The sequence below is a fragment of the Megalopta genalis genome, chromosome 15 (genome assembly GCF_051020955.1).
Source record: "Megalopta genalis isolate 19385.01 chromosome 15, iyMegGena1_principal, whole genome shotgun sequence".
Classification (NCBI taxonomy): Eukaryota; Metazoa; Arthropoda; class Insecta; order Hymenoptera; family Halictidae; genus Megalopta; species Megalopta genalis.
Genome location: NC_135027.1, coordinates 4,105,453 through 4,132,255, shown reverse-complemented (window position 1 = coordinate 4,132,255; position 26,803 = coordinate 4,105,453). Strand labels below are relative to the sequence as shown.

The window sequence follows — 26,803 nt, the reverse complement described above, 5'->3', positions numbered from 1 at the left end:
ACTATTGCAATTTATAGTTTGAAAATGGAGATTCACGCAGTTAAACTTTACCCCAAGAAATTTGTTTATAGGTTTAATTCTCTTGTACACGATTAATACAAAATGTACAGGGTGCCACAAGTTACATGACACCTTGTATATCTAGAAAAAATATTTGCAATATACCAATAAAAACTATACAAAACTTATAAACTAAATAAACTTAAAACAAAATAAATTTGAAACAGAATAACAAGCGCCGATATTGATTATAATAAGCTTGTGTAAATTATGTAAGCTGTGATAGACATATTCTATTGTCTGAATCCTTGTGTTCGATTCGTACAACAGCAAAAAATCGCCGGAATTAAGAAACGAATTTTTTCAGACGACCTACCGTATTTTCTGATATTTCGCGACTCGACGATGCTTTCTATTGTCGGTAATTTCTATCTGGCATTATCAGTGGGTTTCTATTAGCCCGGCCGGTCGTGAAAAAAAAGCGCTCCAGGAAAATACTATCATCCCGAAGCGATTATTTCCGGACTTAACGCGGCGGAGAGGGTTCCATCTTCCGCAAACGGAATCCTCTTTGTTCCCCAACCCCTGGTTATTATGTACTTTAATTAACGGAAAACATGGGATCCTCCCGGGCCGGTTCTTTCAATCCGTTTCTTCCTCGAGGACCGGACAGAAGAAAAGGAAACTGGTTGGTCGTTTATTTGCCCCCGCCCGTATTGCTTTCAATTAAATTGTCCACGAATCTCATTAAACTCTGGCCGGGCGAACTTTTCTTCCTCGACTTCGTCTCTTTTCCTTTTTCACTTTTCTCCCCTGCCTCTTCCTTTTTCCCATTCGAGATATTCCGGCTTTCTTAGTCCTGCCCCCTCCTCTCGAATCTCGCGGATTAAACGCGTGCACACAGAATGAGAGGTAGAGAGAGGGGGGGGGAGGAAAAGAGAGGGAGAGAGGAAGAAAGAAAGAAATAAAGAAAGAAAGAAAGAGAGGGGAGAGAGGGAGTGGTTCCTTCCTCCTGACGAATCTCGCGGCCACTCCAAAGACGGAATTGATTAGCTCCGTCGAGCGGCGAAAAGAACGGAATCTCAACGATATTCCTTGTCCTTTCATCGGCGCACGAGGACTCTCTCGTTCCTCGGCGACGTTCTTTTTAGTTTGCCGACCGGCAATTTGTCCGGCACCTCGCCGCCCTTTTCGTATTCATTTATTCCCTTATTCCGTTATTCCCGGCCCGCAATGGACACTCGACACCCAGGATCCGCCGCTCTTGCTCTTGTCTTAACATAACCTAACCTACAGGATTCGCGCTACACCCACACAGACACGCGCTTTGTTCCCTTCGCGGATAACGCGCCGTTCCCGGACACCTAATGTACCGCCGGACAGCGTCTGACGTTTTGTGCGGCTCGGCCAATCCGCTGCGGGTCGATCGTGACCCTCGTCTTCGGTCAGCAGCCGGTTTTGACTTCGTTTTGACTGTTTGGACAGTTCGGACAGCAACGTTGATTGTCGTGACGCCTATGTACAACGCCCCTGTCCATAGGTGTGTGAACAATTAATTAAGAGAGTTATCGAATAAATTATAACTGATATGAAATCGATATTGGACATTGTTACGATTTTTCGTATTTACTCTGTACCATATTAGCGGATAACGAACGGACAATTAAATTTTCTTGTCGCCGACATACGTCGTTTTTATTGCGGATCTTTGTGCAAAATGAAAATTCTGTAGCACGATCGCAACGAACGGGAGTTCAATAAAAATTTATTTTCGTTTTTTAAATATTTTCAACAAGTTGAAAATAATATGACAAAATTGTTTAATTAATCCGCGTTTGTTCCACTCACTCACATTTGTCATAAATGCATGCAAGTTCGCGAATGTCGCAAACGCGCGACAGTAAAATGATTAAGAAATACGGAGAATTTTGATTTCGCACGAAAATTCGCGGTCTAATAATGAGAGAGACATTTAAGACGATCCAACGCACCCCTCGTATCGGTTTCTTTGGCGTGCAAATGATTTTTCCAGGCGGCCGGGTTAGCCCGTTTCGTGGAATACCGTCTGCCAAGGGTGGCGCACACCCCTTCACAGACCAAAGACCCTTTTGCGAGCGCTGTGTACACAAAAAAGGCGCGTAGTACGTCTCTGGAGCCGTGCTCAGACTTTGCTTACGCGATTAGTTTCAGTGTAATTACGGTTCGTTAGACCGGACACCGTCGGTAACGAATTTGGACCTCGACACGTTTTGGAATCGACCACGAAACAAACCAGATACTACACACGCTCGATTACAATTACAATTTATAACTATTCTCTAACTACTCTAACAATTATTAGTTTCCTTAATCGACTCTTCAACTTCTCCTATAATGATTGCAAAATTAATTTTACAATCTACGCTCTACGGCTCTAATGACTGCATCAATTATTCGTTGCAACTAATCGTTTTAGTAACTTCGTTGATATTTTCTGTCCTCCTCTTTGTGCGTTTAAAAGCTCAGTGGAACGTGCGTTACGTCACCCATTAAAAAGTCATTTATCAAATTAGAATAACAGCAATGATCTTGTAACTTTAGCCATTGCATTTCTTTATGTTACTTTGCTTTTATTTGTCTGTTCGATTGTTATTGCTGGAATGCGGATTTTTATGGATTTATAATAAAACTGAGTAGATCAAATGCAGAATAGCGGCAATATTTAAGCACCAATATTTTGATAATATTACAGTATCATTGTCAACTCATTAAAATGATTAAGGAATTAAATGAATGTCTCTATAGTTCCTGCATCTTGCAATCAATGATAATAATTTATATTTTGCATAACAATTCGCAGTTGTTACCTTCAGTTTTGTCTTTCCAACAGAAAGGATTCGTCTCGTTGAAATATTGGAAACAAATAAATAAAAAAATATTTGGTCAAAATAGGTTTATACGAAAGATCGGTGAAGATAGTGTTAAGCGATGAACAAACGGGGAGCCGAATATAAGGATTTCCCAGGCAGTGAACCACATGTTTCGATTGCGAAGTTTCGATTATTATTCCAGGGGTTGGTCGAGAACGTCGTCGAAGGAACGAGGACAGTGGCGGTCGTAGTCGATCGTAGATTTTATTGGCCGGAACACAAGGGGAAGAAGCGTGTCGAAGACGGGAGCAAGTAGCTGCGCAACTTGGATTCGAGACTCTCGAAGGCTTATTAAGGCCAAACGTCATCCGGGACAAGTTCCTTCCTCTGTCCCTTTTCTCTCCGCCCACACATCCCGACCGAAACCCGACCGAAACCCGACCGAAGCCATCCCCGAATTCGGTAATTTTCTCGGCGCGCTCCGTTGAATTTTTCATCGGCCATCTCGGTCATCTGTTCTCCTTTCACGCCGCCTTCGTTCGCCATTGTTTCTCGTTGATTTTCCCGTCGGAATTTTCCTATCAATTTCCGGAAGACGAGAGCCATCGACAGCATACGTCTCTAGCGTCTAAATCCTTTTTTGGAATTTATTCATACACTATTCTTTAGTTAACACGTCGAGCGGGCCGTGTCGATCACCGGTGACTGACGATATAAAATTAAAAAACTTATATTCTTGTATAATATATATAATTTTAGAGACGATAAAAAAATATATCCACATATTACTTGTTGCCAAAAACAATTTAAACAATGCGGGCTGAACGGAAAAGAAAAAAAGAAGGAAATATCGATGTGGGTTTTCTATCTTGAAAATAATGCGGGCGATATCAGTTGTTTTATATTACTTTATAAAAGTAACAGCAAGACATTTATTCGGATTTTTCACAACAAGTGTTATGGCAATATTTGCCGAAAATTATACATGTATTGATTGAACGCCTCCTAAATGTATCTTTGCAAACAGAATAATCGTAAATTACGAAATCAGTGACCCGTCATTTTGACGGGTTTCGTAAAGCTACCGTTAATTATCCTATTAACGCAGTTGCATTGACCGTATAGCATGCGATGATGCTCGCGGCGGAGAAGGGTACGGCATCTTCTGGACTGACGTATTAAGCCTAAGGCCTAAAGTTAGCCAGCAGTTCCGCACATGAGCTGCTTCCATTTAATATGATTTGTCGAAGCTCCGACGATATACAATTTACCGTCGAGAAAGCTGGTTAATTTGAAAGCAAACGAACGAAACAGAGGAGCGAAAGAACGTCGATAATTTGCTATCGAAGAGAGAACGGGAGAAAGGAGTTCGTCGAGCGCGCAGAGGTGCTTGATAATTTGCCATGGAAAAAGCGACGCGACGAGAAAGAGAAACAGTAGTTGGAGGATCGAGTTTGGGAAACGCACGGCGGAGAAACGAGCGCGTGGAACCCGGTGAAAACGAAGCCAGCCGTTGGAACACAATACGTGGGTTTCTCGCGCGAAATAATCCGTAAGAATTCACCGTTCCGTGGGGAACACAGGAAGGCAATAGAGCCATGACTGTCTCATTGAGCGTTAAATGGCCGTTCAATCGAGCAAACCGAACGGCACGCCGCGCCCCGCCGCGCCGGTCGGACCTTTTTCACGCCCCGAGACTCGTCGAGGCAGAAAACAAAAACGAAGGAGCCGTTAATTCGTTCGTTCGTTCGTGGACGCGTGTTCGCAAAGCCCGCACACGTTCACGTTGGGATTATAGGTAGCATCCTTCCATCGAAATCCGCGACCCGAATCAGTCGGGGCACGGTACCGTATCAGTCCTTTGGCGGCCGCAATCGCATTCTCCCGAATTACACCGCCGCCTTTGTTCCAAACACCTCGAAGATCGATCAAACGGCACGCACATTATCGCGTTCCCTGACAATCTCGGGTTATAGTCGCGAAACTACAACCAAAACTCGGGACAATTTGGGCTGTTGTTAACCCCTTCGCACACAACAACCCCTTTGTGCCACGCTGGATATTCTAGCGAGCGGCATTTACCGTAGTCAAATTTATTAATTCCTTATTAACCACTTAGCATGTGAGCCGTTCCTTCGTCACGAGAATACTTGCCCAAAACGGATAACTTGTCAAGAAGGTTAAATTATATTTACTTTGACGTTCTTGATTAAATTATACATTTTACGAAGTGTCATATTTAAAGAAAATATTAAGAAAATCGAAGGTACATAGGATCATTACAGTAACTTACACATTTCTCAAATGGATTATTTCCGCAGAAGAATACATAAATATATTTATTATTTATTATTATTGTTATTATTATTATTATTTACTATTATTATTATTATTTATTATTTATTATTATTATTATTATTATTATTATATATTATCATTTAAATTGACTGAACTGATCAGATATAAAATTTTGTATATATTCATAATTTGATAAATTTCTTATACAATATGTATTGAAGTAACTGTGTGCTCGAGAGACGTCAGAGACGTCTAAGTGGCACGTAAAACACAAGCGTAAAACAAGCGTAAAACAAGCGTAAAACTAATGGAAAACAAGTAGTTAACACGTTTAGCGCCGCGTCGGTCACACATGGGTGGCACTAATTTTTTTTACCAATTTTGAAAATTCATTCTCATTGTAATATATTCGAACAAACTGAATTTGACTGGGATGTTGCGGACGCGAAAGAATTCTAATGTCATCCACTATGATAAATTTTAACATTCTAGTTTCGGTTCAATTAATGAAATTGCTTCGTCTTTATGAAAATTTTAGTGGTATTTCCACTGAACGAGAATGATCGTAAATACGAATATAAGTGTAAAAGTCGTGAATTACCGTGCGGTGGATTTTTGCGGATTCGTTATTGGTCGACGATTAGTGAACTACTTCTATCGACGGCGGAGCTCTATTGAATTTACTAATGAGCCATGTACCACGACAGGCGATTCATTTAATTACTGTCCTTTGGATACCGAATATCAATATTTTGCGCAGATGCAATTACGAAATGTTCACAATATTAATGAGAGACACTATTAATAATACAGACAGTATTATTAAACTGGTTCCGTGAAACGGTTAATTACCGGCCCCGCTAAACTCTGTTGTCCACGATTCCAATTCTAATTTCTCCGATTTTCCCCGTTTAATCCACGTCACGCGTCGATTCGCGACCTGTTGTAGCCTGCGGAAATGCACGCTCTCGCATAACAAGCAGCTGAAAAATACCATTTCGAATCAGCTTAACCTCCTGCCATGTCTACGTACCGTCGCAACACGGGCATAATCGTCGTTACGCGAAAAATTGCCGTTTATTCGCGACGACTATATTACTCGTCGCACGAAAATTACCGTATCTTCGTAAGGCGTACACTTCGCCGTTCTTAGTTAATATACTTTATCTACTAGTTCGCCACTTTTCAGAATATTTCACAGTACTTGGAACGTCGCGCCGCGTTTCACTTATTAAGCAAAGGTAGAATATTCTGTATATATTTCATAGAGTTACAAACGAAATTCCATTTATCTATTCTCGCTCATTTCAAAATCATTTTATTAATTTAAAGCTTCATTTTTTGGATGGCCAGAAATGTTGGCTAGGACAATTCAACTAAAGATGACACAGTATAGTCATCGTTTCACGAAAGAATGCCATTCCGTTGCGACGAGTACACTCGTCATTCATAGCTGGGAGGAGAAAAATTGTTCGAGACAGTCCCGAAATTCTATACAGTTTTGCCAGCAACAATTCCCTCGGCACAACGATTGACATTCATTTCATCTTGAATTTTGCTCCGAACACATACTCGGTCTTTCGTGCAAACGCACGACAATCGACGGAAATTGTTAACGACCCCGCGAGCCGTAGCATCGAAGCGAACGGTCGACTGCCGAAATAAAAAGGTCGGCCAGGGTAAAAGGGTGAAGCCTGGTAGCATTGGCCACAAACAGACTCGAGTTCATTCGGCACTCTTTCACCCCCGAATGATCACCGAGCATCATCCCCCCATCGTTCCCCTTCTCTGTGTGCCTCGACAATGCGGGGCGCGCTTCTCCAGACAAAACAATTCGAACCGATAATTAGCGTCATTAGCGCGAGGAGAGAGAGAGAGAGAGAGAGAGAGAGAGCGTTCCTCGTTAAAGCTTGGAGGGTCGTGTATATCCGAGGAGTTGGTCGGAGGGTGGCCAAAGGGTGGACGGGGCTTGGAAGAGGGCGGCACATAGTGCATCGTCGAAAAAAAAATTCGAAAAATTATATATATTAATATATAATAATATAATTAAATTCAGACATCGTCGTAAAAGAAAGAAAATTCTGCTTATAATGACAATACATGGCAAAGTTTGCATTCTTTTGTGTAACATTTCGAGGTTACCGAATATTAGTATTATTTGAAAGCGTAAATAATGCTTTGATTAATTTTTGACTAATAATTCAGTATTTTACAATGAATAATCGGGATAATAGTACGTAAAAGCCACTCCAATTATAACTTTAATTACGCGTTTCCCTCTAATAAGGCAAAACCGTGCCTGAATGGAAAACAATATTATTTAAGCAAATTCTGCCCGAATGTTCCCACGGGGTTATAATTCTATTGTATTCTGAAAAGATGTTTTCGACAAAAGTTATTCAGTGTTAATAAATTACGTCAATGAGAATCTGCGTGGAAGATTTTATTCAATAAAAGATAAAGGTGGTTACAATTTCTTTTATAAAATCATACATAACTTTTTGTATCGAAATCTTTTGTGCTTTGTGATCCCTTTGGAAATTTATTAAGGCATTTAGGTCGCGACGATTGATTAGTTTCGAATTTATGATTTTTGTCCTGAACGTTCAATATAGGCAAAACGCGCACTGCGCGACAGGACCCTCGACGAACGAGCCTGCACAATAATTCCGGGACACGGTCCCCCCGACTTTAAATCCTTTTCCGATTCTCGACGCTACTTATCCGCCCCCGTTGGATCCACCCCTGCCGCGGGGGTAAGTCCCGGTGAGAACCTGCTGGAAAATCGGGGCGCCGAGCCTGGAAAATCTCGCGAGCCCTCACGGGACCGCCGAGAACCCATCGAAAAAAAGCCTCTCGATCGATACTCGATATCTACCCCTTCCGTTTTGTTTTCCCGTTGGCATTTTGTCGGTTTTTTATCCCCAGCCCTCGTCGATTTTAGCCGCGTGGATCGTAGGGATCGGGGCCGCGCGATCCAGGGAGAGGGCGTCGCGCGCGCGTTTAATATTTCATATTTCGTCCCGGTGTTCGAATCGTCGAGCTACGAGACGCAATTAGAGGGGCCGATGGACCGTGATTTTACACCGAACTTCGACGAATTCCCGAATTTCTGGTGCCGTTTGAAACCTGATTGCGAGAGTCGCGCGACGACGCTTCTGTTATTTCGCGTTTCATCATTTACAGCTGCGATCATAAACGTTTACCGAAATCTGCTGAAACAGTCTGCTCGAGAGGATTGTGCCAGGTATTTTATCACTTAACGCGTCGCGACGATGGACGTTTGTTGAAATCCGTCGAATTCTTTGAAATCTTCGAACCGATTTTCAACGTTATGACGCAGTCACCAAGTTACGCGGCGATATAATAGCTCACCTAGTAAGATCTCTGACGTGATTGATATCTCTTTATTACACCTTCTGTCAAGTTTAGAAGATCATTGATTATATCATCAGACAACTAGTGCTTTAACTGATAGCGATTACTATGCATAATTCACTGGGTAACCGTCTAATTCCGACCTCAACCCTGAACTACTGCACCTATTAAAACTTATGCAACCCCTATTGGCGATCTCGCAAACCGCTAAAGTTTATTGCGTTATTATACAACGTAAAAATGGTAAATACAATATCAAGATCAATTGTTCTTACTTTGCACGTCAGTAATAATGGGGTCCAAATTGGACAGTCCAATGGAGGGGTCCAATTAGACGGAATAGAAGTAAGTGTATTAAAAACCTTTCTTTTTTCTACGATTTTTATTACAATTACATTATCGCCAAAGATGAGTGATTAATAGCGATCTCACACAGACCAACAATAGCAGTTAAAGGTTAATATTTGTTTTTACGTACATACATCAAAGAACCTCAATTCCGGCAATGAAATAGATTAACACTAACTTTAACTAAACACTTAAAATTGTTCAAAATGAATAAGTAAATGTCTGAATGCAAGCGTCGCGTTACAATAAAAATATAAGGAGAAGTTAAATAAAAATTGCTTCATTAATTGCCAGATATAGGAACTGCATGGACATCCGTTCCTTTTCTTAATAATTTCAACGAGTTGACAGCAATGCGATCATATTTTCAAATCGTTCGAATGATTTCGCTATTTTGCATTTCATTCACTCAGTTTTGTCACGAATGCATAAAATCCACAATCTACTCGCGGAGTAACTCGCGTTCGTCGTTTACAACGCTCGATAGTGTTAAATAAAAAATAAATAAGTCCGAGAACAGTTTACTCGAGGATGCAGTAGTACAGTAAATTCTTTCTAATTTCAGCTTGTAAACAAAAATGTACAATTCGTGGAAAGAGAAGATACGATTATTCTCACGGCTCATTTTTATAGTTGCCGATTGCTAACAATTATAATAACGAGGTGCAAGACTCGAATAATCGACAAATTGACCATTTTTGTTTACCTTAAAATTAGGGACATTAGAATCAAATCGGTGCGGCGCGTTAAAATATTCAGGGAAGTTCGTTTGGAGCGGAGCCGGGCATAATTGATAAAGATGGCGAACAGAAGTTCCGCGTGGGCGTTACTAGTTGGTTCCGGTAATCCGTTGAATTTCCACCGATGGTTCCCGAGTTCGTCAACACGCGTAATTACGCCGACAGTCGATCTTGTATCTGCTTGCGCGCACAAATTGGGCCAACGGTAGCTAAAGAACTTATCAGAGGTGTCTGATGCGCTGTAATGGGTATTAACTGGCTGATGTCCTGGTTGTACGATCATTACTTGGAGCCGTGTAACACTCGTAATTAACTCTCTCCGTGGCTGGATCTACGGCTGCGGATCTACGTGATGGGAAACAAAGGCTTTCGTCGAGGGGGGGTTTAATCCGTAGCCGGAGATGATTCATGGCTGCCGCTGTGTTTTTCCGACGATAAAACTCGCCCTTAACCCCGAGACTCGTTCCCGGTCTTCGATTAAGGCCGGGAACAGGCAAAAAATTCCTCCAGCCGGTTTACCGATAAAATAGATCGACGAAAGGAATCGAGGCAGCGAAAACTCGAACGTCGGAGCTCAAATGGGGATCAAAATATTTATTCGTTTGGTACAGTAAATTCTCCCTAATTGACGCTCAGATTGTGCGGAAAAATAGACAATTTGGGAAGAGATACGATCATTCGAGCCTTGCGGCTCGCTTTTATAGTTGTCGATAATCGGCAACTATAAAAATAAATAAATAATAATCGTATCTCCACTTCCCAAATTGTCCATTTTTGCATGCAATCTAAGCGTCAATTAGGGAGGCATTACTGTACTTAACGGAAGTAGACCTTCGTGTACAGAGATTTGCATAATTATAGTTACAAAGTAACTTTTACATTGTCACTGATATCTAAATGACAACTTGACGAAACATCATATTCGATTATTTCCATTTTCTATTATTTCTAATATAGAACTATACAAATATGACGTTTTATTAAGATTTCTTCTTTTAAAAATTACCAAAAGTGTGAAAGTTACTTTGTGTCTATAATTACTCACACCAATGTACATATATGTATGTATACAAATTGGTAAGCATGCGGAAGTAGATACAGGAAACGAATAAGAACATCATCGAATACGATGGTAAAAGAGCTAGTAGACACTTAATTAAGTTCGATTTAAACGAGATCGTGTTGCCAGTGAGAAAGTCAACCTTCGTCAAATATTTGTCAGCTAAACTACCTACTCGGTTTGTTGGATCTAATGCAGCATGTCTATAAACTGCGATCCACGAGGGAGTTGGATGCCTGGAGTCTCTAGATGAAATGATAAAGATCGGGACTGCAAGTCTCGAACAGGAAAATTCTCCTTGCATGATGTTGTGCGAAAAGCTGAGATCAGAAGCAGTAGGTCTATCCTCGAGGGTGAGCAGGTCGAATCTTCGCAAAGGTGCGTAAAGGTGAAGTCAATGATAGGAAGCAGAAATGAAATAAAAATGTCTTTCCTCTTTCGATCATTCGAATAAGTCAGAAATAATATAATAATATTCGCGAATTCGTATCATGTTTTCGCAGTTTTATATTTAACTTATTATACAGTTGATACTTAACTTATTATACATAACTCGGTTATGGTAAATAAATACGTAAAATCCGCAGTCTAGTAACAATGAGCAATACGAGATATTGTTTGTCCTGTTTTATATGCCGCGTAACGAAGTAGAACGTGTTGGATTTTTTCAATTAGGTATTTGTGTTCGCTGTGTACAAAGTGACCATACTTTTAATCATCAATTTCAGATCATATTTTTAATCCTTGCTATCGGTATAAAGAGCAGCCTAAAAAATGCTTCTCCCAAGTTATTTCACGATCAAATAGATCGATAAACAAACATAAAGAACTCGAGGAAACTGCGATCCATCGAACCGGGGGATGAAAATACTATTCGCAGATACGTTGGAAGTAGAGGATCGAAACGAGCGAGAAAAGAATTTCTGCGAATTCTACGGATCCAGGAGCGTAGGAAAATATTGCTAAATATTTGATTCTGCGTTGGCGAAGTTGGTTATTTCGAGAAGGAGGAGGAGGAGGAGGAAGAGGAGGTGGAAGAGTTGTGAAGTTCGAGCAACACTGGAAGGATTTCGAAGCGTCTTGAACCCATCGCTGGTAGCAGAGTCGGTCGGGGGAGGGCAGCCCTTGTATTGATTCACAACTCCACCCCTTCTGCCCCTCGGGACCCTCGCAACAGGAGAGAGAAAGAGAGAGAGAGGAGCGAGAGGGGCGAACCAGAGGGAGAGAGAAAGAGCGAGCGAGAGACTGGCGGATGCAGTGGAAAGGGAAGAAGGGAGTCAGCCCCTAAATATTGGCGTGGGATGTCGAACTATCGCATAAATTAGTCCGCATCGCCTTTTGTACGAGGCAATTGCGTTTCCCGCGTTCCTTTGCCTCCGGCTGTGTCGTTCGTTCCCTTCCGCAAAGAAAAGCCACCCCCCGATCGACGGTGTTTGCGCCGCAATCGTGTTAACCGCGCAACTGGAAAAACACCCGCCGGAAAACAGCCGAGCGAAGATCAATAGAAATTACCGTTATTAAATATTATCTTTTAAACAGCCACTAAAACGCCCAGGAAGTTGGACTCGTTAATTTTGCTCCGTCTTTACAACCCCTTTTTAAACCGTCAGTCGGTAAAATGATTTTCACAAAGATTACAAATATATCGGAGTCGTGCTAGAACTCAAATGAAAGCTGCAAGAAAACGCGTCAATCTGATTCTAGATAAGAGATGCATTTTATTTTATTCTCAGCTACTGCATAAAGTAATAAAAACATGGAAAATGAACTTACACGTTGGAGCGATGCTAGAACTCAAATAAAAATTGTATTTTTCTATATTAATATTTATACAGCGGAAATTTACGTGAAATTTAAGTTTTTCTTGCGCATTTCGTATTGATTATTTCTCCAAGATTATTTCTGCGAGAATACGGGCATTTGTGAAGATTATGCGTTTCCTTTCTGGATCGTAAAAGCTGGGTCGATCCACCCGCGAAAGGGAGTCAAGATCCTTGCGTGGATCCAAAGCGTTGATTAATTTATCCTTTGTCAGGACTCGGGGATTGTTGGCGCTTAGGCGACTGCGTGCTCCGGACTTGTCGCGGGACGTGGGAGGGCCCCGAAGGAACACGAGGGTGGCTTTCGAACCCTTTCCTGCCCCTTTCACCGGGTTATTACGCTGTCCCAGAAAATCTAGCGCAGCTCCCGTCCACTTTGTAGCCGCGTTATTTATGTTTTCCCTGTTCTTGGTCCGGCGCTCGTCAAAGCGTCGCCGGTCATTTTTCCGCAGGACAAAAGGAGAATTTCACTGTCCAATTTAATAAAGCATTCCGCTTCTGTCGCGTTTTTAATCAGCGCGCCTCCTCGCGGAAGGCGGAACATTCGCCGAGATTCCCGTCGTCCTTTAACGGTGTATTTCTTCTCGCAGATTAGCGGGAAATTAGTTTGTTCCTGGAATGAAAACTGCAATTTTGAACCGGCCCGAGCGCACGGTGCTCGTGATTTCTCCAACTATACGATTAATTCGTCGTCGTGAAAGTTTATTCGTTTCGTAAACGTGCAGGGTGAGTCATTTAACTCTTTCACCGTGATTTTTCTTCCAAACTACGTGCGCTGCGAAGGAAATGTTTCGAACGAAAGTTGCTTGGTATAGAGAGGAGCATGCACGGCAACAATTAATTTTTTTCCTTGTTTTCCTTTTTTCTTATTAATAACATTATCTTGATTTTCTCTATTATAACGTGTAATATACAATTGTGCCATTCGAAAGTCTGTTAAATAGAGAATAAAAAATTATTAAGCTGCTCTTTTTACCAAACAATTTCGGTTCGAAATATTTCTTTATATAACATGTAGTTTACGAGAAATATAAAGAGTTAAACGAATCATCCTGTACATTTCTGTACATTGACTGTGGGCACATTATCAATCTGTCAATTATTTACTATAATATATACTAGAAATAGTAGCGTTTTTATCGATATTTCGTTCACAGTTGATTCGAGTTTGATCGCATTTCGGAGAGGGCGGCTAGTTAACCGTTTGCACTGAAAATTCTTATATCACGCTCCAAAATCGTTTCTACATTATCAAATTCGTTTATATCTAATAAGCTGTCGCACGATGCGCATAAAACGCACTAAGTCGTTTAAAATGAATATATTGTAAGCCAGGAAAGCAATGTTGAAGCAAAGTGAAAAATGGCTTCGAGCGCAAAGGGTTAAACGACTCTCGGTTTTCCCAGAACTAACGTTGCAGAACAAAGGGAACGAGAGATAGCTATAAAATGAAGAAAAGGCTCTGAAATCGTGGAAACCAATCGGTTGTTCGATCCGAGGCAGCGGGGCCACGACTGCAGGGCTTGCGACAAATATTTAATCCCGGTGCGCCATTAGCCTGACAATGGCCATATTGTGTCGAAGATATCTAGGAACAGGGGGAGCAGCTCCTCCGAGGGAAACAAGGCAAACAGCATTCATCGGGCGGCGCGCGCAGAGGTCAGTCCAAACAATCGGTCGAATAACGAACCCTTTCAGGTTGTTTCCATCCTGAAGCCGTTGCATCGAGGAGCCTCGGCCCCGGCCCCGGCGGCCATTAAATCGAACGTAAACGTCCCGGGACACGCCTCGAGCGTCGAGTCGCTAAACCCGTAGGAAAATAAAGATCGTCGATAAAGCCGCCGTTTTTCCGGACGTTCGCCGACTATATTTACGAATACATCATTCATGCCCTCCGTTGGAACAGCTCCGAGATGCCCGAGCCCCCGAGTTAGGCTCTTGGCTCGCGCTGGGTTCGCGTATAAACCGCTTTCTTCTTGGCTACGAACTCTTGGCAAATGCTTCTTCTTCTCCATTTTCGTCTTCTTTACCTTCCTCTCCTTCCGCTTCTTCTTCTTCTTCTTGTTCCTCTTCTTCTTCTTCCTGTTCAACCGTCTCGCCGCATTGATCCGGCCACGAATGACAAGAAGCTCGCCACGCTAATTACTGTGGCCCTCTTCAGACTCCTTTGTCAACCGCCTGATTCCGCTCGGGAAACTTGTTACGATTCCACGCTCTAAATGATGCGATTTGTCGCATTGCCAGAGGTTTAGGACAACCATAGAAGATGCCCGTCGTGCGACTACCGACTCGACTCCGTCAAAGTCGAGAGAGCACCATTGAGATATAACCCTTTTCGTTGGAATCAGTTAGCTCGGCTATCGATCGGCGACTTATTCTACGTATTTAATATTTGTAATAGATAATTTATAATCCGTATATTCTTTCGTCAGCGGGCTATGTCCGTTGATCAATCGAATGAAATCAAATTGTGGCTTTTTGAGTAGCACACTTTTACTGATTCATCGTTAGGGTTTTTTTACGATATTTCTGTGTTCGATCTTAATCGCTCGTTTCTTTCTAATAATTCCAATTGTGCTCTTTGTTACATTAACGATCTCATACTGTATTATCTCTATCGTATCTTTCTATTGCATCACTTCTCTTCTTCTTTCCTTTTGATTATGCTGCTTGTGCGACACATTGCCACATTATTGTAACATAAGCGCTTTCCTCCCCGTTGACCAAACACAATTAATATTGTTATTATTATTATAAAATCAAAATATTATCGCGTCCTATTAATATGCATGATTCCCTGTATTCCAGAAATTTGCACATATCATAACCGCATAAACGTCCACGGTTTAATTATAATTCATCCATTCATTTTCGTCGTACACGCATCGCGACCGCAGTCTACCGGAAATGATGATAAAACGTCGTTCTTTTTTTATTTTTTGTCGGACGATCGGAGAGAATTTTTGCAGGTAATTAACGGCGACCGAACTCGAACAATTTCCATTTTCTGCGCCGAAATCGGTGTTCCTTGTTCCCGCACCGAAAACAACGGAGCATCGTCGAATTTTAATCCCCCGCGAGGGCGAATTGAATTCGCCCCCTGGCCTCTCTGTCCGCCCCCCCTCTTCCCCGCCCGCTGCATCGCGGCGCGCGATTACATTGCAATTCCGGTGTTACGAAGGGCATCGTCCCGCGAAAAAGCCCCGCGAGACGCTCGATAACGATTAACGCGACGATACCCGTCCGTTTAACGCGCGTCCGGCACACTCGCGTCGCAGTTTTCCCCGATGTCGAGCCGAGCCGAGTCGATTCGAGTCGATTCGAGTTGATTCGACTTGATACGATCGCGCCGCCTATTAAATTCATTCAATTTATCCGTAGGAAATTAAGGCCAGCTTAACGCGCTGCTATTTTTTCCCGCGAAAATTTCAAACTCTCCCGTGGCTCGTAATCTGTCGGTCTGGGAAACGCGGTGGCGAGGGGCTCGAGCGGCTCGCGAGTTCAGTTGTCGAACAGAAATAGTCAAACCGGTCCTCGAATCTGTCCTTTTGCTTCCAGCGACCGCTAGGATAAGTATATGAATTACTGAGCCCGTTAAAGCGACGTCCGAAGTTTTCGACAAATAAAACAGTCTCTTTTACTTATATCGTATTTCTTAAAATATTTAAATTACGTGTCGATGTCTTTTATATAAGCACGAATTTTCTCATGATTGAAATATACAGAGAACGCAAAATATTTAACAAAATGGACAGAACAATTTTTGAGCGAGCTACTGCGCCCTTACAAAGATGAAGAGTTAATTACGGAAGTTTATCTATAAATATCTCCGAGAAACATTACTACAATATCAGGAATTGTAAAAGAAAAATCGGAAAACAATCATTTTGATCAGTTTGATAGTTTTAGCGTTAATGGTTCATTTTACGATATCACAATGACAATGTGAAAGGTATTGCTGTTGTTCAAGAGGCTGTAGGATCGGCACTGTCGCTGGCCAACAGCAGCGAATGATTATTCGAAGATCGTTCGCGTAACGTTACACCGGCCCGGCAAATGAAAATGCAATAGTCGCTGCGATCCGCGCCGGTGCAATGCACTTCCAGCTCGTATGTTCCACAGCGATTACTCGAATCCCAGTGACTGCGTGTCGATAGCTCGCAATTCGTTTCATCCGCCGCGTTTATTAAAATTCGTTTAAACGTCGAAGACCTGAACTCGCGAATAGTGTACTTGCGTTGACGATATCGCGTTACCAAAACCGTTCGGAAATTCAGCCGTCAATGGGAAAACTCCCGCATCGCTTTTACGTTTCATTCCTCTTCCCGTGTTTTTCATTCGCAATTTTTGGCTTCTCTTTTCAATTCGATCGATTACAGTTCTGCGCGCAGTCCCTCGCAGCAAAGGCACTACGATCATTCGAAAATGTGCGAAACCCGCGAAAACGGTTCGCAGATATTCCGAATTGAAATCGTAGAACGTGCACGTTTATCGTAAACCGTGGAACTGCCATTTTTTACGCGACGAGTATATTCGTCGTTCACAGGTTAATAGTATTCACCGGGTGTCGATAGCGAGAAACCTGGGAACGACAATGTTTTACATGTTACGCGTCGGTCATATGCGGGCGACAACAATGTTTTACTAGTTTTCAAAATTCAGTTCTACTCTAACGTATTCGGTATAATGATTAATTTTAGATTTCTTTTTGTTGCTATTCCAACCAATTGCAATGTTTGAAAACAACGTTCTAGCCATTGTTTAGTGAACTAATTGCTCTAGCATCTCAAAACAATTTAGATCGCTTGGCCCGATTATAAAAAAAGATTATTCCGTTTTAAAAGGCGTACGAATACTTTCGTGTCTCAGTGACATTGACTTCTTCATTGATGATTATATATGATGACGTGATGTTGTATATTGTAATCACACTATTTTTATTCGTATTTTGTTATCATTACTATTGCTATCGTTATGTTGAATTTTTGTAGAAAAATTAAAAGTATATTCGGTTTTTCGGACCGTTTAGAATGCAAAAGACTTGCAAAGCAACTCCATCGACTGTGATCAACTACTTCCAGTCTCGCTAATGAAATTACTTATATTTTCCGGGCATTTTAGGTGTGGATTTTCAATGTTTGAAGTGTTTACGTCGAATCGAAGCGGTGGTAGATATATTTCCAGTAGCGTGTATCAACCGTGGGCGAGCTCGAGCACACAGAGAAATGACGGACAATCGCGTCGACGATCGAATGAATAGCGCGATGCATCGGCGATGCACCGAGCACCTGTCCCATTGTTTTATCAGGGCGACGCACCTTTCTATCAGGTGAAACCGGTGCGGCGCGGCGTGACGCGGCGGTCTGCGAAGATCAACCGAGTAGTTCGATTTATTATTTACCGAGCGGGCGTATATCCGAGATTTCCCACCGAAAACGTGCCGCCTTATTCCGTTCGGAATAAATTGTCGATATCTGTGCCGGCCATACATTTTTCTTATCGTAATGGAAGACGGATATGGATACGCTGGCTGGCTCAGCCACGAGGCTACTGTCACGTGTTTTCTTTCGAGTTCGCCAAATAAATCACCGTTTTATCCGCGCGGCGCGGCCCACCGTAGCCAGCGGCACCAATTGCATAATCGGCTGCCGATATAATTTCCAGCGAACTCTAAACCAAATGATAAATAACAATTTTCTTCGTCGATTCCGGAGAATCGAATAAAAAACTTTCTCCCTCGCTCTCTGATCATTTCAACGAGTTGAAAATAATACGCGGACAACGTCAAATTTCTAAAATTGTTCTGCTGTTTTTAATTTCATCTGTTAATTATTCCATTGTTAATCCCTCGCACTCGGATATCGCCAGTATGGCGACACTATATATATACGTGTAATATAAATAATATAATACAGTATAATATAGATAGTCGTGTAAAATACCTAGATAAAAACACAGAAAGTAATCTCACAACAGCGCAATGATTTCTATTCTAATTCGACTTCGCATAGCTATGTCACAATTTTTATAAAATTTGCTACGAGTTTAGGTAATATAAATAATATAATACAGTATAATATAGATAGTCGTGTAAAATACCTAGACAAAAACACAGAAAGTAATCTCACAACAGTGCAATGATTTCTATTCTAATTCGACTTCGCATAGCTATGTCACAATTTTTATAAAATTTGCTACGAGTTTAGGTAATATAAATAATATAATACAGTATAATATATGTAGATAGTCGTGTAAAATACCTAGATAAAAACACAGAAAGTAATCTCACAACAGCGCAATGATTTCTATTCTAATTCGACTTCGCATAGCTATGTCACAATTTTTATAAAATTTGCTACGAGTTTAGGTAATATAAATAATATAATACAGTATAATATATGTAGATAGTCGTGTAAAATACCTAGATAAAAACACAGAAAGTAATCTCACAATAGCGCAATGATTTCTATTCTAATTCGACTTCGCATAGCTATGTCACAATTTTTATAAAATTTGCTACGAGTTTAGGTAATATAAATAATATAATACAGTATAATATATGTAGATAGTCGTGTAAAATACCTAGATAAAAACACAGAAAGTAATCTCACAACAGCGCAATGATTTCTATTCTAATTCGACTTCGCATAGCTATGTCACAATTTTTATAAAATTTGCTACGAGTTTAGGTAATATAAATAATATAATACAGTATAATATATGTAGATAGTCGTGTAAAATACCTAGATAAAAACACAGAAAGTAATCTCACAACAGCGCAATGATTTCTATTCTAATTCGACTTCGCATAGCAATGTCACAATTTTTATAAAATTTGCTACGAGTTTAGGTATGTCGGAAAAATCTTTCCGATTGGTGAGGTTTCAAAACAAGAACGCATGAAAAAGCTGTCGATATTTGAAGCTCGGTTGCTCGAGAACATCGGCGTTTCGTTCTCGAATTTGTTCAACACGTTCGCTCCAACCTTTTCCGAAATGCAGACAGACATATTGTTCACTTCTTTATCAATGCTTGAAAAATATCGTTATTAAAAGAGCCGGTAGCTCTTCGAACTGCCGCTCTCGGCCATCATTTTAAGGAACGACGTACACAGAGTTTAATTAGATTTTCTCCCCGTGAGACATCAAAGTATAGCCGCGACGATGTTACGCGAAACGCGAAGAGCCGTCCGGAATGAGAAATATTCCGGAGCAAACACGAAGAGCTCGTGTTGCAGTAAAATGGCGTTTTCATTGGAATAATCGTCGCGGGGGAAATGTTATTGTAATAGGATCGGCGGGACAATGCGAATCGCGAAAGAGCATCGCGGCTGGTATTTGTCGCGGTTCGTGGCTTCTTTCCCCGCCGATTCCCGCCTTAACCTTTCCATTTGATTACGCAAGCCACGGTGAAAGCAACCAACGACCGTCCGATTGTAATTGCGTTGTCCCACGAGCTTCTTACGGCCGATATTTCCTTCTGCTGCTACTCCAAGCGTTTTACTCAACCATCTTCTATATGCATAACGCAGGTAGACAGCGTTTTCTAAATAAGGCGTAAATCAATTCATATTTACATTCTTCGAAATTGCTTTGCGATTTTCGCCTATACGAGCCGTTTATTTTGAAAGTGGCATCAGTCACTTTACCGTAATGAAAAGTGGTGATTTTTTAATGTTTATACGAAATTATTTATACTGAGAAAAATATCAGTATCCCGAGATAACAAATACAAGTAAATCTTCTCGAAAGTTAGCATCCATCTTTTTAACCCCTTAATGCACAATTTAAAAAAAAAAAACCGACCAAAAAAATCAATTTTTTTTATCTAAGAAAATACATATTTGGACCTTAATTTCAATAAATATTTAAAAAAAACGCAAAAATTACTAAAAATTCAATAAAAATAGTGGATAAATAATTATAGTGAATATTGAATCGCATTGCAGATCGAATTTTGTACCCATCGTACTGTTCTTCATATATTCGAATCTGAACATTTTAGCGACATAAGTTGCGACGCCGACCGTATATATACGGGTCTGCACATTTTGGCCGGTTTTGCACGCCCGTGTTAATACGTTTCTGCGCGTTAAGGGGTTAAACGTGTTAAAACGCAAACCCTTAAATATATCGACTTAAAAACAAAGTGACTTATGCCACTTTCAAAATAAACGGCTCATATGTTCCTGGTAATTTTCTATGTATGCAGAATAGCAAGGAGAAACTATGAGATTGCAACAGAAATTAAACGTCCTATAAACGAGTTCTATAACTGGTGTCTTGTAACGAATTTTAATTCATCATATTCCCAACTCCTTTGTCGCGATTTATAGCGCTTTGAGAGAGAAAGAGTGCCTATGGCGGGTCCAACGGCGAAGAATAATAAAGATACGTTTAATAAGCGGAATAAATTACAGTTTGGAAGCGTCGGAGGGTAGGAGAGGGAGGGGGGGGGGGGTAGTCGGCCGCGAGTAAAACGATTTTTTCCCGCGGAGAAAGAGCGTCGCGGCGCGCACAGAGGCACACGGTAAAAGACTAAAAGAGGGAAAAGAGAAAAGGGGGAAAATGGCGGCGGCCGGCCGGCGCGGAAAAAGTTTTCAAAGTGAGGCGGAAGGCGCGACGGAAGAGGCGAAAAAAAATCGAGTTCCCGACGGCGAAACGCGACGGAACGGCGAAAAAAATTCGTCCGGACCGTTGTGTTTTGCATACTGAGCAACGGCAAGGTAAAACAAGATGGCGGTCGACCATGTACTCGGATTAAGGGGGTAATTATTCAGACGGTTTTCGCCGATCGATGAACAGGCCTCGGCATTCTTGTTCTTGGTCGCGATCGGGGGAGGATCGAACGGGAACTCGGTGTTGGGATAGCGAGGCGTTTCTCGATCGTGGTGGCCATCTTGGTATTATCATCAGACAAATATCACCGATTTAATAATAATAGTAATAATTTTTATTTCTTTTGACGGCATGCACCCTTTGTTGTACGATACAAAAATACAGTAACAATCGAACAGGGTTGCAAATAAAAAAAAAGGAAACAAGAAATTATGGATCCTCGTGCAAAATAAAAATTTTTTGTATTAGTTAGAAAGAAAGATAGAAAGCGGTTTCTTTTTCCAGCAATGCCGATTGACTGAAAATAATATCTTGGCATTCTTAATTTCATTTTATCTCTTTATTATTTTGAATTGCACGCGATCAATTTCCTCGTAAATGCATAAAATCCGCAGTCTGGCCATAACAAATGATGCAGACATGACATGACATAATAAAGTAAGAGAAATTTACGCATCCGAGGATGAGCGAAAAGCATCATGTTATGGCGCACCGCGCGTAACGCAGACTTTTTAAAGGTACAAAGTGAGTAATGGCTTATGGAACCCATTAGTAACTTTAGAAGTGCAGGAAAATATGTGTAGGTGGAACACGTACAGAAAGATAGAAATGAAAGTTTTATAAATTGTTCTCGATAGAAAATAGGAGAGCGGACTTAACTTGAAAATTCGAACGGATTCGAATGCAGCGCAGAGAGAACGTCGAATGCCGTTAACGTGGACGACGGAATCGAGCCGAAAACACATTAACATGTATTGTGGCATATTAATAATGTATTGTCCGTCGGAGGGATTGGTAATTAATTGGAAATGGAAATAATCCATGAGGCGAGGGCGAAATCGTATGTTTCTGGAAACTTTTATCAGTCGAGTATGAACGTATAATTATCGAAATAACGTTTGCGTGCAAGAATAATGTAACCATTAGAAATTCGGAAAGTCAATGCATCGACTCGCGTCGTGATAGTATGTTTGTGAAAGAAATACCCCGCGTGTACGTGTAATAATTCTTCGCTCAAAGCTACCCACTTGTGTGAGAAAATTTGCCTGGCCCCCGGCAGTTTAAGCTTTCCTCGATTCGACACGCAACTACATAATTTCGTCGTTTTTTACGGCGGCGATTCAATGGACACGTATAAATGAAGAATTCGCGCGAGCGAATGTAATCTGGCAATAAAAATCGTTGAACGCGCCGCGTCTCCGGCGTTCTCTGCCGGCCTCCCTCGGTCCGTGTCTCTTATCGTTCGCCATTAACGAACACAGAGGGGACATAATTCGCGAGCGCAGTAAACAAGACAGTTCCAAAAAGCCGTGCGTACGTTTGCCGGTGACAGTTATGCATCGTGAAACGAATCCGACGACTCGCTGTGCCGGCAACGCGTTGCCAGGCATCCGTCGGCGCCATTTTGTCGCGTTTAGGGGCCATTCCGCGTCCGAATGGCCATCCCGAATGCTCGCCGGCATTTCTTTCGGGGGTGCTCGACCCGTTTAAGCGACGGGAATCGCGCGCCCCGTTCTGCTAACTGTTTTCTTACTCTTTATCGCTCATTTTTCACTCTTCGAGCTTCGAACGGCCAAGTTTTTAACCTTCTGACCGGTCGGCTCATCGATTCTCAAACACCGTATTCCTTCCCCGAGGATTTTCTCTTCCCGTTTTACTCGTTATTTGCTTCGAAATCCCCATTTTAAAATACAGAATTTAATCATTTCTCCGCGGCAGTGAAGTTCAGTCGGTAAGCTGTTGCAATCTCTTTGAGAGATTGCGCGTGGTGGGGCTTTGTCTACTTAACCGAACCAATTAGCTGTTTTTAGCGAGTATGCTCGGCATAACACAAAATGTTGGCATTACATCACGACAAGTATACTCGTCAAAAACAGCTAGCTGGTTAAGCGTGTTGCGAGGCAAATCGTATCAAACGAGTTTGTAAAATGCAGGAATAGCGTATCAACGAGAAGTGGTTGTTGCATTATTATTTTATGGTTGCGGCGAGAATCGTTTTAGCCCCGATGCTCGAAGAACATTTCGCTGCTTTAGGTTTTCATAAAATAACACGTAAAAATGGTAAGTTGCGTGAAAATTGTGTAAAAGGTTTTCGTTGTTTGAAAATACGTCTCTCTCTCTTCGTCTTTATCCCAGCAGTATTATCCTCGCATAAGCAATCGTCGAATAGACAATAGCCCGGCAGGCATCCTTGGTGTGACAAGGGTTAATTTATGCGTTATATCGATTCGGGGGAATATTGCGGAGTCGTTTGAACAAAGAAGAGTTGAAAGGCACGCCCGCATCGGAGCATAAACTGCACGATATTGTGGAACGCCATCGAGTAACGCGGAATCGCAGCCGTTCGATCGGTTCAAACGAAATTCCAGCTTGACAGGGGGGCGGTGGGTGGCCGTCAAAGGGGGTCGGCTACACGAACTTTCAATTAAAAATTCCCTGGATGGAGCCGGGGCGACTAGGCTCGGCCTCGCGAGGAGGAGGAATATGTTTGTTCGTCAATTTCGAGGCCGCTCGGGCTTCGACGACGACGAAAACAGATTCTCCCTGGAGAGAGGGGCACCGAGATAGGCGGGGAACGGCGAAATCCGTAAAGAGGACGCCGGAGAGAGCCATGATATCATTACTCTCGACTCGAGATTCCGGCGGAAGAGCATGTAGGTTCTCCCGCGTACTCGGGAATGCGATGTCGAGACATGGAACTTGTCTTATGAAATGTCGCTGCTTCCTGTAACGCGCGCATCCTTCCTCGTGACCCCCTTTCGAACTCCTTCCGACCCCCTTGCAACCCCTTATCAACCCCCTCGCGATCGTCGTACAGTGGGATTCCGCTGGCCAAAATTATTTATCTCGCTTATCGTGTTTAAAATGTACCTGCTGACTTATTTATAGCATTTGAACTTAGAGAAAATAACTGTAAAAATTATTGACCCTTTGCGGTTGAAGCAATTTTAACTGGAAATCCAAAATAGTTATTCCGACCTATAGTGTTTCCATTTCATATAACCCTGTGCATATCGTGCTCATGAATTTGAATTTTGCGATTCATGCGACAATTGTACTTTCACCAGTTTTTTAAAAACAGATTTGATAATATTAAAATTATTTTTAATATTTATATTATTAATATTATAATTTTTAGTGATGTCTCAGAGTCACCACACGTCTGCAAGGGGTTAATAAAATATTCAAAATATTATTTCTATTATTTAATGGATTCGGAACGTACTTATTTATTTATCTAAGAGACTTTAACATAGTGGGAATAATTATGAACATTAATGGAAGCTATGCAGTCTATTAAGAATGATTGAAAACCATAACAAAGCATTAAAAACATTTTGAATGAATTTTTCGAATAAAATTGTATTCGACTGAAACAACAATTTTTTGTAATGTATAAAAATTAAAAAATTGATGGATCACCTGCTCGAGCATGATGCAACGTCAACACCGACGTCGACGAATTTAGAAGCGACGAGTGTGCGAGGAGGGTACGTCTCGGTCGAATGGCCGAGAAAATAAGCGGAATAACTTGGGTTAATCTTGACCCGGTTCGGAACGGTTTCGCTTCGAATCGAAAGAAGCCACCACCCCCGAAAAGGGGAAGCGGCACGCGAGCCCCGAGGAAATAGTGTAGGTACACTGATTGCAGCGATCTTATAGTCGGCGAGCATGCGAGCATGCTAGCTTTGCAGGGCCAGAAAATATTCGATCAGAATCGCGGACGAGGTTGTTGAGGGAATTATTCGCACGCACGGCAAACAACGATACTCAAACATCACGGTTTTCCGAATTTTCTTTAACCCCTTGTCAAACAGAATTTTCTACATATGAACGTTATTGATAGCCTGTTGATTTTAGGCATTTATTTATTCATTTATTTATTTTGCGGACCGAGCCCTTGTAGTACGTTCAAATTTGTTCCTCTTGCACAGGAATTTCATCGCATTCTGTACCGGTCAACAAAATTGCATTAATAGGACCATCAATAGTGTAAATCATCATTAATCAACATATTATTGTTATTTATTGATAAACGGGTTGGAAGCCTTTTATTTACGTAACAGTTTATACATAGGAGCAGGATATTGTACGCATTATGCGCTTACATTGACGATAAAATTGGGGATTATATTACGGTGGTATTATTATGCATTATATTGTGCATTCAATTTATATAATAACGGAAATGTAGATTATTTATTCTTCTAAATCAATACACCTAAAATTCTTACGCTTAGTCAGAAAGTGCTGAAGGCGCCAACAAAAATGTAACGTGTTGCAATACCGATTTACATTAGTGACGATCCTATTAATACAATTTTGTTGACCTGCACGATAACACAAATCGGTGAAATTATTCAGAAAATAAACGAACTACTAATTCGAATAATTCGCGATACCGCAGTAGTTTTGACGACCAGCGATCTGTTTGTTCAACGTATTATTCTCAGGGACGTATAGGTATAGATCGAATGGTTGGCGTTCGAGAGAGGGTGCGCCGGTGTTAAGATTTACGCGGCGTTTCCCGATCCGCGAAGATAGCCGGGCGCTGCGCGCCGAGGATGGTCGAGACCACCCCCGCGAGCCAAACAATACGATGTTTATTCTCCCGAGGAACCACTTTCGGAAATTTACGAGGGTCGGGGATCCGGCGAACACGACCGATGAATGGAATCGAACAGAGAGAAATGGAGAGAAACGGGGAAACTCTCGCGCGGCCACGACTTTCCGCTTGCAATCCGTTGGATCTTGACTTCTCGTGCTCACCCACAGCTCCGCATTTCTCTAGATCTCCACGGGTCTGCACAGTTCTACACAGTTCTGCACAGTTCTGCACAGTTCTACACAGCTCTACAGAGCCCCGCAGCCTCAGCCAACCCCTATCGACCCCGCAGTTCGAGAACTATTTATGGAAATCGACGCGTCGTTTAACCCTCCCCTCGCCACCTGCGAAAAAGAGGAGACGAGGGCGAGAGAGAGAGAGAGAGAGAGAGAGAGAGAGAGAGAGAGAGGGGAGAGAGAGGGTGTGAGAGAGAGAGGGGAGAGAGAGAGAGAGGGAGAGAGAGAGAGAGAGAGAGAGAGAGGGGGTGAGCTCGCTTCGGGGACGGATGTTTCAGAGCTCGCGGTTTCCTGCGAGCACTGATCTGCGGGGGTTAGCGGAGTAGGGAGGGAACCGCGGGGGTGATTTCGGTTCCCGGAGTCGGTATGATCGGGCTGTTCGCGAATTTATCGGGTTCCGATACTTTGGTCTGTTTTCGGTGAATGATTTTTGCGCCGGGAATTCCCTTGGAACTCTTTTCTGCGCTACGGGAGGCGGTGAAAGCTGTTTGAAAAGGAACTGGAATGATAGCGAGATTATTTCTTCGACACGAACCACCCCTAAACACTCTTTCCACCCTCCCTATTTCCTTCTCTCTCTCTCTCTCTCTCTCTCTCTCTCTCTCTCACTTTTCAGTGTTCTCTCTTTCAT

At 41.9% G+C, this 26,803-nt stretch overlaps 2 protein-coding genes across 6 annotated transcripts in view; one reads left to right on the top strand and one right to left on the bottom strand.

Moving 5' to 3' along the window:
* Sdc (Syndecan) overlaps positions 1–26,803 on the bottom strand; it is a 225,044-nt gene that overhangs the window by 28,870 nt on the left and 169,371 nt on the right. The window lies entirely within an intron of this gene.
* The window catches only part of LOC117229363 (uncharacterized), a 175,998-nt gene that overhangs the window by 10,890 nt on the left and 138,305 nt on the right, over positions 1–26,803 (top strand). The gene's annotated exons all lie outside the window — the stretch shown is intronic.